The following is a 12,003-nucleotide window of genomic DNA, read 5'->3' on the forward strand; positions in this document are numbered from 1 at the left end:
CACAGCCCCCTCTCTAGTGCTTTATATACAGATTTATAATATTATAGATAGATTCCCTCTGTATCACACACACAGCCCCCTCTCCAGTGCTTTATATACAGATATATAATATATAGAGAGATTCCCTCTGTATCACACACACAGCCCCCTCTCCAGTGCTTTATATACAGATATACTGTATAATATTATAGATAGATCCCCTCTGTATCACACACACAGCCCCCTCTCCAGTGCTTTATATACAGATATATAATATTATAGAGAGATTCCCTCTGTATCACACACACACACAGTCCCTCTCCAGTGCTTTATATACAGATATATAATATTATAGAGAGATTCACTCTGTATCACACACAGACCCCTCCTCTGCACCTTATATACAGACATGGGTCAACAACCTTGGCTCTCCTGATGTTTTAGAACTACATTTCCCATGATGCAAAGACATTCTTTAGGCTGTCTGAGCATCATGGGAAATGTAGTTCCAGAACATCTGGCGAGCCAAGGTTGCTGACCCATGCATACAGATATATAAAATTATAGATTCCCTCTGTATCACACACTCAGCCTCCTCTCCAGTACCTTATATACAGATATATAACATTATAGATAGATTCCCTCTGTATCACACACACAGCCTCCTCCCCAGTACTTTATATACAGAAATATAATATTATAGATAGATTCCCTCTGTATCACACACACAGCCCCCTCTCTCCAGTACTTTATATACAGATATATAATATTATAGATAGATTCCCTCTGTATCACTCACACACAGCCCCCTCTCTCCAGTACTTTATATACAGATATATAATATTATAGATATATTCCCACTGCATCACACACAGCCCCCTCTCCAGTACCTTATATACATAATATTATAGATTCCCTCTATATTACACACACAGCCACTCTCCAGTGCTTTATATACAGATATATAATATTATAGATTCACTTTGTATCACATATACACAGCCCCTACCCTGTACCTTATATACAGATATAATATTATACAGTAGGTACTTACAGGGTCTCCCAGCAGTGTGTGCCTGTACTGTAGATACTGACAGGGTCTCAGCAGTGTGTGCCTGTACAGTAGGTACTTACAGGGTCTCCCAGCAGTATATGCCTGTACTGTAGGCACTGACAGGGTCTCTCAGCAGTGTGTGTCTGTACAGTAGGCACTGACAGGGTCTCAGCAGTGTGTGTCTGTACAGTAGGTACTGACAGGGTCTCAGCAGTGTGTGTCTGTACAGTAGGTACTGACAGGGTCTCAGCAGTGTGTGTCTGTACAGTAGGTACTGACAGGGTCTTTCAGCAGTGTGTCTGTAGTGTAGGTACTAACGGGGTCTCTCAGCAGTGTGTGCCTGTACTGTAGGCACTGACAGGGTCTCTCAGCAGTGTGTGCTTGTACAGTAGGTACTTACAGGGTCTCTCAGCAGTGTGTGTCTGTACTGTAGGTACTGACAGGGTCTCTCAGTAGTGTGTGCCTGTACAGTAGGTACTGACAGGGTCTCTCAGCAGTGTGTGTTTGTACAGTAGGTACTTACAGGGTCTCTCAGCAGTGTGTGTCTGTACTGTAGGTACTGACAGGGTCTCTCAGTAGTGTGTGCCTGTACAGTAGGTACTGACAGGGTCTCTCAGTAGTGTGTGCCTGTACAGTATGTACTGACAGGGTCTCTCAGTAGTGTGTGCCTGTACTGCAGGAAGAGGATGTAGAGGAGGGGTGGTATGTAGAATCAAGAAACAAAAGAGGGAAAGAAAGGCACTGCTAAAAGCACATGAACAAAAAAATATTTAATATCTCACAGAAAGATCTCACCAAAAATGAAGAAATGTTGAGTAAGGGACTTTCAATTTCCCCAGATATAGCTCAAAATGATTTTGAGCTGTATATAGAAACCAAGAGACTTATCAGAAAACTAACCCTTTGCTAGACATTATAAACTGCAAAGTGAACCAACGGAAAGCAGTGAGGTCATAGTAGAAGGGGATTAATCTTTAGTTATTATTGAGAGTTTGGAAACTGAGGGAAATATTGAAGAAGGAGAGAGGGATATAGCCCTCATTAATATTTTACAGGAGTTAGGCCAAAAATATAACTATGAATCATAGCTCACTGAAAAGAAATTTGTCATTTTATCCCGTACAGTCAAAATGAAACTCTATTCTAGAATTCTATCAGCCAATCGGAATTAAGGTAGAAAAAATCCTATTGGCTGATGCAATCAGCCAATAGGATTAAGCTCAATGGAACAGCCAATAGAATGCGAGCTCAATAGAACTTCCAATAGGATTTTTTCTACCTTAATTCTGATTGGCTGATAGAATTCTATCAGCCAATCGGAATCTAAGGGACGCCATCTTTGATGACGTCATTTAAAGGAACCGTCATTCAGTAAGAAGACTCTGGATGAAGAGGATGCTCCGCGTCGGATGTCTTGAAGATGGAGCCGTTACGCATCGGATGGATGAAGATAGAAAATGCCGTCTGGATGAAGACTTCTGCCCGTCTGGAGGACCACTTCGCCCGGCATGGATGAAGACTTCTCCCGGCTTCATTGAGGACTTCGGCCCGGTTGGATGAAGACTTATGCCGCTTCCTTAAGGATGGATGTCCGGTCTTCAGAACAGTAAGTCGATCTTCAGGGGGGCTAGTGTTAGGTTTTTTTAAGGGTGTATTGGGTGGGTTTTATTTTTAGATTAGGGTTTGGGCCGCAATAGAGCTAAATGCCCTTTAAGGGCAATGCCCATCCAAATGCCCTTTTCAGGGCAATGGGGAGCTTAGCTTTTTTTAGTTAGTATTTTATTTGGGGGGTTGGTTGTGTGGGTGGTGGGTTTTACTGTTTGGGGGATTGTTTGTATTTTTTTTACAGGTAATAGAGCTGATTACTTTGGGGCAATGCCCTGCAAAAGGCCCTTTTATGGGCTATTGGTAGTTTAGTTTAGGCTAGTGGGTTTTTTATTTTGGGGGGGCTTTTTATTTTAATAGGGCTATTAGATTAGGTGTAATTAGTTTAAATATTTTGTAATTTGTTTTTTATTTTCTGTAATTTAGTGTTTGTTTTTTTGTGCTTTAAATAATTGTATATAATTTAGTTAATTGTATTTGATTTAGGTAATTGATTTAATTATAGTGTAGTGTTAGTGTAACTTAGGTTAGGTTTTATTTTACAGGTAAATTTGTATTTATTTTAACTAGGTAGTTAGTAAATAGTTAATAACTATTTAGTAACTATTCTAACTAGTTAAAATAAATACAAACTTGCCTGTAAAATAAAAAATAAACCCTAAGCTAGAATTATTTAGGTAATGATAGTAATTTTATTTAGATTTATTTAAATTATATTTCAATTAGGGGGTGTTAGGGTTAGACTTAGGTTTAGGGGTTAATAAATTTAATATAGTGGCAGCGAAGTTGGGGGAGGCAGATTAGGGGTTAATAAGTATAATGTAGGTGGTGGCGGTGTAGGGGGCGGCAGATTAGGGGTTAAGGACATAATGTAGGTGGCGGTGGGCTACGGGAGCGGCAGGATAGGGGTTAATAAGTTCATTAATAGGGTTTAGGGTTTAATAAGTGTATTAGAGTGGCGGTGGGCTCCGGGAGCGGCGGTTTAGGGTTTAATAACTTTATTTAGTTGCGGCAGGGTCCGTGAGCAGCGGGATAGGGGTTAAACGGTTTAGTATAGTGGCGGCGTTTAGTGAAAGTATACCAATAAAGCTGTGAAAAAGCCGGAGCAGCGAGATCGATGACTGTCAGTTAACAACAGTCCGCTGCTCATTGCCCCGTACTTGGTGCAAGGCTTTTTGACAGCCTTTTTGGTAACTTTGGAGAACGTATTCAGGTCCGCGGCAAGCGATGTTAGGCGATGTTAGGCAAGCGTATTGGTGCCGTCAAATGCAAGTAAGTTGACGGCTTGATATGTAGGTTTCTATGGCTTCACATTGAAGCCCGGCATTTGTTTATGTAATTCCAATAATTTGTTAAATTATTGGAATTACATAAATTCAGGAAAGTTAGTTTGATCTTACAGGGCTCACTCCAGTAATTGTTGAAGTTAGTACTCGTAATACGTGTGTTTAAGCACCTCCTTACACACTAATATTTTAGTGCAAGCTTGGTTAACAATCTCTTTATATAGATGACAGACCTTAGCTACAATTTTATCCAAATTGTTATCCAATTTTATCATAGTATTTTTTTTATCAGATCTCATGGCACTACTTTAGAAATGTGTTAATGGGCAATATGATACCAATCTAGAATCTGTTGGCACTCTACAAATAACCGATAATAATAATAATAATAATAATAACAGCTCCAGTAATCAAAATTCTTGTTAAGGAATAATAATAAAATTCAATGGCAGATAGATTTTGATACAGTTAAGCACATGAATATAGATATTATAGCACACTAATTCTCTATTATTTTAATTTTCTCATCCCATATTTTAAAGGGACAGTCTACTCCAGAATTTGTATTGTTTAAAAAATAAATAGATAATCCCTTTATTACCTATTCCCCAGTTTTGCATAACCAACAATTATAATAATATAGATTTTACCTCTGTGATTACCTTGTATCTAAGCCTCTGCAGACTGCCCCCTTATCTCAGTTCTTTTGACAGACTTGCATTTAAAGGGACACTGAACCCCAATTTTTTTCTTTTGTGATTCGGATAGAGTATGCAATTTTAAGAAATTTTCTAATTTACTCCTATTATCAAATTTTCTTCATTTTCTTGGTATCTTTATTTAAAAAGCAAGAATGTAAGTTAAGATGCCGGTCCATTTTGACAATCATTGTCACAATACAGATATGGCATCGGGTAAGGACATTTCTGACTGTACCTGATCCTTGCTGCCAGTTGTTTGAACTACCTAAGCTTACTACTGTCAACGATGCCTTTATTAGTTAGATGTTTTCTACCTCAAGTTCTAGAGTAGCACCCGATTACAAGACTCAGACTAAACAAAATAGGCATGGGGAAATCCTCTCTCAGCATGGGAACCCTTACACAGTTATTCTACAGAGTCTGCACATACTAGTTTATAAATATGCAGATGCCCTATCTCTGTTTTTGTTCTTTTTTTTGTTTTCAAGGTTTACTTCTGCTGACATGCTTATGTCAGTCATTTCAAGCTACACACTCAGCAATCTACTCTGTGACTAACCTCGATTAGTTAAACATTCAAGTTTGTCCATCCTATGGCTCTGGAGAATCGGAGTGGGCTATAGTTTACCGGACACTAGTTTTGGGTTGTGTCAGGTGAACTTTATTATTCCAGCAGGAAGACATGTTAAAATGACTGCTAAATGTGTAGGGTACACTGCTAGTTGCAGACAGTTCCCCCCTCTATGTTATGCGTATTATTGATTTACTACATGTGTTGTTCTTTTTCTCTAATTTTTCACAGGTTATTTTATGTTTATCAGTCCTGCAGGCTGCTAGTCTATTCTATGATAACCTTTATATTGATTGGTGCTCTGATATATCATTGGCGACATGTCTGTATTACCTAGTTAGAAAATGTTTGCTTCTCTGTTTGTGAACATATTAATATCTGTGCATACAGTCTATTTTACTATACAAAAATTGCTGAGAATTCCGCTAGGCTTATTAATAACAAAGTTCTCTCATAAAAAATAGGTACTGTTGAATGTACATTATATTTTGTCTGATATTTTGGCCTTCTAGATAACTCAGATTGTGGGCTCATATATTGCACGGGCCAATACCTTGCATTGAACAATGCCCTGTTATGCTCCAATATTAATTTTATCCTTTTATTACTTTATAGTTAACGAGCATTATGGTTGATGTTATAGGATAGTATATTCATATATATTATTGGCTTATACAGATTACTCTGATAGAGGACGGTACATTTTTGAGATCCAATACGCTTTCTAGATGTCACCATAGCCTAACTCACGATACCTAAGAGGCCATTTTCAAAATAATGTGTTATTTCTCCCTGAAACATATACATGTGTTAATGGTGGAAGTTTATTTGCTGAAGGATAGGTGAAGTGACACAATGTTAATTCTATCTAGGTCTGAACACGTGAACCGCCTTGTTGCGTGGCATAGGGCCCATGTCCACGCGATGGGGGGGTTTGACTTAAGTATAGACGACATTCACATACTTCACCATAGCTCAAGCACAATAGTATCTGAATTTATAATTTCCCTGCAAATGTGTTTTATTGGATGTTACAATTGTACCCCCATCAAGTTCCTTAGACTGTTTAATTGTTAATATGTATGTATACCCAATGATCTTGTTGCTCTTAGCTCTCTATGTTTATTAACTCTTAAGATATGTAAATTGTTATTTAATGCCTGGCTGGCTGGCTCCGGTTTTCCCCCCCTAAGGGGTTTCCCCTTAGTAGTAGTTTAATTATTAAACATGGGAACACTGATTCCATTGAAAACCTCCCACTTATTATTCTTAAAGATGTGACAAGACAGCGGCTAATGATATTTTCCCCCCCTATTTGGTTTCAATCTGATAACTTATCTATCTATAAGCCTGAGGACCCAAAAAGAGTCCTATATGTTTGGTTTCAATCTGATAACTTATCTATCTATAAGCCTGAGGACCCAAAAAGAGTCCTATATGTTAAAGAACTAAAAAACCTGAGGCCAGCTGTTACGTTTCTTTTGACCACATAGAAATTACTACACTCCATGCAATATTTTTGTACCGATTTTAGGTATGGTTTGTTATGCTTAATGTATTGGAGGAGATGTATACTCTGGATAATTGTCCTTACGGGCTAAGGACATATGGTTGTGGTTGTATGGTTATGCACTGTATTGTTTCTTTTTTTTGCCTCAATAAAAATATTTAAAAATAAAAAAAAAAGATGCCGGTCCATTTTGGTGAACAACCAGGGTTGTTCTTGCTGATTGGTGGATAAATTCACCCACCAATAAACAAGTGCTGTCCAGGGGGGCTGAACCAAAAAATAGCTTAGATGCCTTCTTTTTCAAAGAAAGATAGCAAAAGAACAAAGAAAAAATGTTAATAGGAGTAAATTAGAAAGTTGCTTAAAATTGCCTAATCTATCTGAATCATTAAAGAATAAATGTGGGTTCAGTGTCCCTTTAAGCCAATCAGTGCTGGCTCATAAATAACTCCACGGGAGTGAGCACAATGTTATCAATAGGGAACACAAAGTAAATTGGAAAGTTGTTTAAAATTGCAAGCCCTGTCTTAATCATGAAAGTTAAATTTTGACTAGGCTGTCCCTTTAAGTTTAAGTTTTAAATAAAAGTTACGTTTTAATTTGTTCTGCCATTACTAGACTGGGCAGTGAGTGCCATACTGCATTCTTCAGTGGATATTCTCACTTTCTTTTCCATGCAATACTTTAATTTGTCTGGGCATTTTATCTAAACTCTCTTTCTCTCTCTATATATATACAGATATACTTGGCGTCTGCCCACCCCCTCTACAAACTATATGTATATATATAATATATGTGTGTGTATATATATATATATATATATATATATACACACACAGCTATTCATAGCCTCCACCCTAACACTATACACAGCTACACACACCCTCTAGACCCCACATCCATCACGACAAGGAAGTTGGTTTCTTATTCAAGCTGTTTCTTATTCGTGAAATTCTGTTTCTTATTCATGGAAGTTGGTTTCTTATTCAATTTTTTTGTCAGACTGCTTTAAATTGACTTTAAAATAAAAATATAGGTTTTATTAAAATAATAATATGATTCATATAATGTAGTTACACAGAGGTGGAATCTCTTTATATAACAATTAGATATACAAACTGTAAAAAAGGGCATTCGTTGGCACCAATACAAATATTACTATTTAGAATAAGTAACAGATATTTTCAAAGGGTTAATAACCATTGGGCCACTGATTTCACTATGAATATATACAGGGCAGATCCCCTTCCATGACATGCAATTGTTTTTAGCCTGGCCCAATGGTGTTTTTGGCACAGAAATTGATGCCAACCCTGGCATAGATAACATAATTCTCATTTTTGAATAAGTAACAGGTATTTTCAAAGGGTTAATAACCATTGGGCCACTGATTTCACTATGAATATCTACAGGGTAGATGCCCCTCCATGCCATGCAATTGATTTTAGCCTGGCCCAATGGTGTTTTTGGAACAGAAATTGATGCCAACCCTGGCATAGGTGACATAATTCTCATTTTTGAATAAGTAACAGATACTTTCAAAGGGTTAATAACAATTGGGCCACTGATTTCACTATGAATATATACAGGGCAGATCCCCCTCCATGCCATGCAATTGTTTTTAGCCTGGCCCAATGGTGTTTTTGGCACAGAAATTGATGCCAACCCTGGCATAGATAACATATTTCTCATTTTTGAATAAGTAACAGATACTTTCAAAGGGTTAATAACCATTGGGCCACTGATTTCACTATGAATATATACAGGGTAGATCCCCCTCCATGCCATGCAATTGTTTTTAGCCTGGCCCAATGGTGTTTTTGGCACGGAAATTGATGCCAACCCTGGCATAGGTGACATCATTCTAACTTTTGAAAAAGTAACAGATATTTTCAAAGGGTTAATAACCATTGGGCCACTGATTTTACTATGAATATCTACAGGGTAGATGCCCCTCCATGCCATGCAATTGTTTTTATCCTGGCCCAATGGTGTTTTTGGCAAATAAATTGATGCCAACCCTGGCATAGGTGACATAATTCTCATTTTTGAATAAGTAACAGATATTTTCAAAGGGTTAATAACCATTGTGCCACTGATTTCACTATGAATATATACAGGGTAGATCCCCCACCATGCCATGCAATTGTTTTCAGCCTGGCCCAATGGTGTTTTTGGCACAGAAATTGATGCCAACCCTGGCATAAGTGACATAATTCTCATTTTGAATAAGTAACAGATATTTTCAAAGGGTTAATAACCATTGGGCCACTGATTTCACTATGAATATATACAGGGCAGATCCCCTTCCATTACATGCAATTGTTTTTAGCCTGGCCCAATGGTGTTTTTGGCACAGAAATTGATGCCAACCCTGGCATAGATAACATAATTCTCATTTTTGAATAAGTAACAAATATTTTCAAAGGGTTAATAACCATTGGGCCACTGATTTCACTATGAATATCTACAGGGTAGATGCCCCTCCATGCCATGCAATTGATTTTAGCCTGGCCCAATGGTGTTTTTGGAACAGAAATTGATGCCAACCCTGGCATAGGTGACATAATTCTCATTTTTGAATAAGTAGCAGATACTTTCAAAGGGTTAATAACAATTGGGCCACTGATTTCACTATGAATATATACAGGGCAGATCCCCCTCCATGCCATGCAATTGTTTTTAGCCTGGCCCAATGGTGTTTTTGGCACAGAAATTGATGCCAACCCTGGCATAGATAACATATTTCTCATTTTTGAATAAGTAACAGATACTTTCAAAGGGTTAATAACCATTGGGCCACTGATTTCACTATGAATATATACAGGGTAGATCCCCCTCCATGCCATGCAATTGTTTTTAGACTGGCCCAATGGTGTTTTTGGCACAGAAATTGATGCCAACCCTGGCATAGGTGACATCATTCTAACTTTTGAAAAAGTAACAGATATTTTCAAAGGGTTAATAACCATGGGCCACTGATTTCACTATGAATATATACAGGGTAGATCCCCCTCCATGCCATGCAATTGTTTTTAGCCTGGCCCAATGGTGTTTTTGGCACGGAAATTGATGCCAACCCTGGCATAGGTGACATCATTCTAACTTTTGAAAAAGTAACAGATATTTTCAAAGGGTTAATAACCATTGGGCCACTGATTTTACTATGAATATCTACAGGGTAGATGCCCCTCCATGCCATGCAATTGTTTTTATCCTGGCCCAATGGTGTTTTTGGCACATAAATTGATGCCAACCCTGTCATAGGTGACATAATTCTCATTTTTTAATAAGTAACAGATACTTTCAAAGGGTTAATAACCATTGGGCCACTGATTTCACTATGAATATCTACAGGGTAGATGCCCCTCCATGCCATGCAATTGATTTTAGTCTGGCCCAATGGTGTTTTTGGAACAGAAATTGATGCCAACCCTGGCATAGGTGACATAATTCTCATTTTTGAATAAGTAGCAGATACTTTCAAAGGGTTAATAACAATTGGGCCACTGATTTCACTATGAATATATACAGGGCAGATCCCCCTCCATGCCATGCAATTGTTTTTAGCCTGGCCCAATGGTGTTTTTGGCACAGAAATTGATGCCAACCCTGGCATAGATAACATATTTCTCATTTTTGAATAAGTAACAGATGCTTTCAAAGGGTTAATAACCATTGGGCCACTGATTTCACTATGAATATATACAGGGTAGATCCCCCTCCATGCCATGCAATTGTTTTTAGACTGGCCCAATGGTGTTTTTGGCACAGAAATTGATGCCAACCCTGGCATAGGTGACATCATTCTAACTTTTGAAAAAGTAACAGATATTTTCAAAGGGTTAATAACCATTGGGCCACTGATTTTACTATGAATATCTACAGGGTAGATGCCCCTCCATGCCATGCAATTGTTTTTATCCTGGCCCAATGGTGTTTTTGGCAAATAAATTGATGCCAACCCTGGCATAGGTGACATAATTCTCATTTTTGAATAAGTAACAGATATTTTCAAAGGGTTAATAACCATTGTGCCACTGATTTCACTATGAATATATACAGGGCAGATCCCCTTCCATGACATGCAATTGTTTTTAGCCTGGCCCAATTGTGTTTCGGGCACAGAAATTGATGCCAACACTGGCATAGGTGACATAATTCTCATTTTTGAATAAGTAACAGATATTTTCAAAGGGTTAATAACCATTGGGCCACTGATTTCAATATAAATATATACAGGTTAGATCTTCCTCCATGACATGCAATTCTTTTTGGCCTGGCCCAATGGTGTTTCGGGCACAGAAATTGATGCCAACACTGGCATAGGTGACATAATTCTCATTTTTGAATAAGTAACAGATATTTTCAAAGGGTTAATAACCATTGTGCCACTGATTTCACTATGAATATATACAGGGCAGATCCCCTTCCATGACATGCAATTGTTTTTAGCCTGGCCCAATTGTGTTTCGGGCACAGAAATTGATGCCAACACTGGCATAGGTGACATAATTCTCATTTTTGAATAAGTAACAGATATTTTCAAAGGGTTAATAACCATTGGGCCACTGATTTCACTATGAATATATACAGGGCAGATCCCCTTCCATGACATGCAATTGTTTTTAGCCTGGACCAATTGTGTTTCGGGCACAGAAATTGATGCCAACACTGGCATAGGTGACATAATTCTCATTTTTGAATAAGTAACAGATATTTTCAAAGGGTTAATATCCATCGGGCCACTGATTTAACTATGCATATATACAGGGTAGATCCCCCTCCATGACATGCAATTGTTTTTAGCCTGGCCCAATACTGTTTCGGGCACAGAAATTGATGCCAACCCTGGCATTGGTGTTGTAATTCTCATTTTTGAATAAGTAACTGATATTTTCAAAGGATTAATAACCATTGGGCCACTGATTTCACTTTGAATATATACAGGGCAGATCCCCTTCCATGCCATGCAATTGTTTTTAGCCTGGCACAATTGTGTTTTGGCACAGAAATTGATGCCAACCCTGGCATAGGTGACATAATTCTCATTTTTGAATAAGTAACAGATAATTTCAAAGGGTTAATAACCATGGGCCACTGATTTCACTTTGAATATATACAGGGTAGACCCCCTTCCATGCCATGCAGTTATTTTTTGCCTGGCCCAATAGTGTTTTGGGCACAGAAATTGATGCCAACCCTGGCATAGGTGACATAATTCTCATTTTTGAATATGTAACAGATATTTTCAAAGTGTTAATAACCATTGAGCCACTGATTTCACTATGAATATA

The sequence above is a fragment of the Bombina bombina genome, chromosome 7, assembly GCF_027579735.1.
Source record: "Bombina bombina isolate aBomBom1 chromosome 7, aBomBom1.pri, whole genome shotgun sequence".
NCBI lineage: Eukaryota > Metazoa > Chordata > Amphibia > Anura > Bombinatoridae > Bombina > Bombina bombina.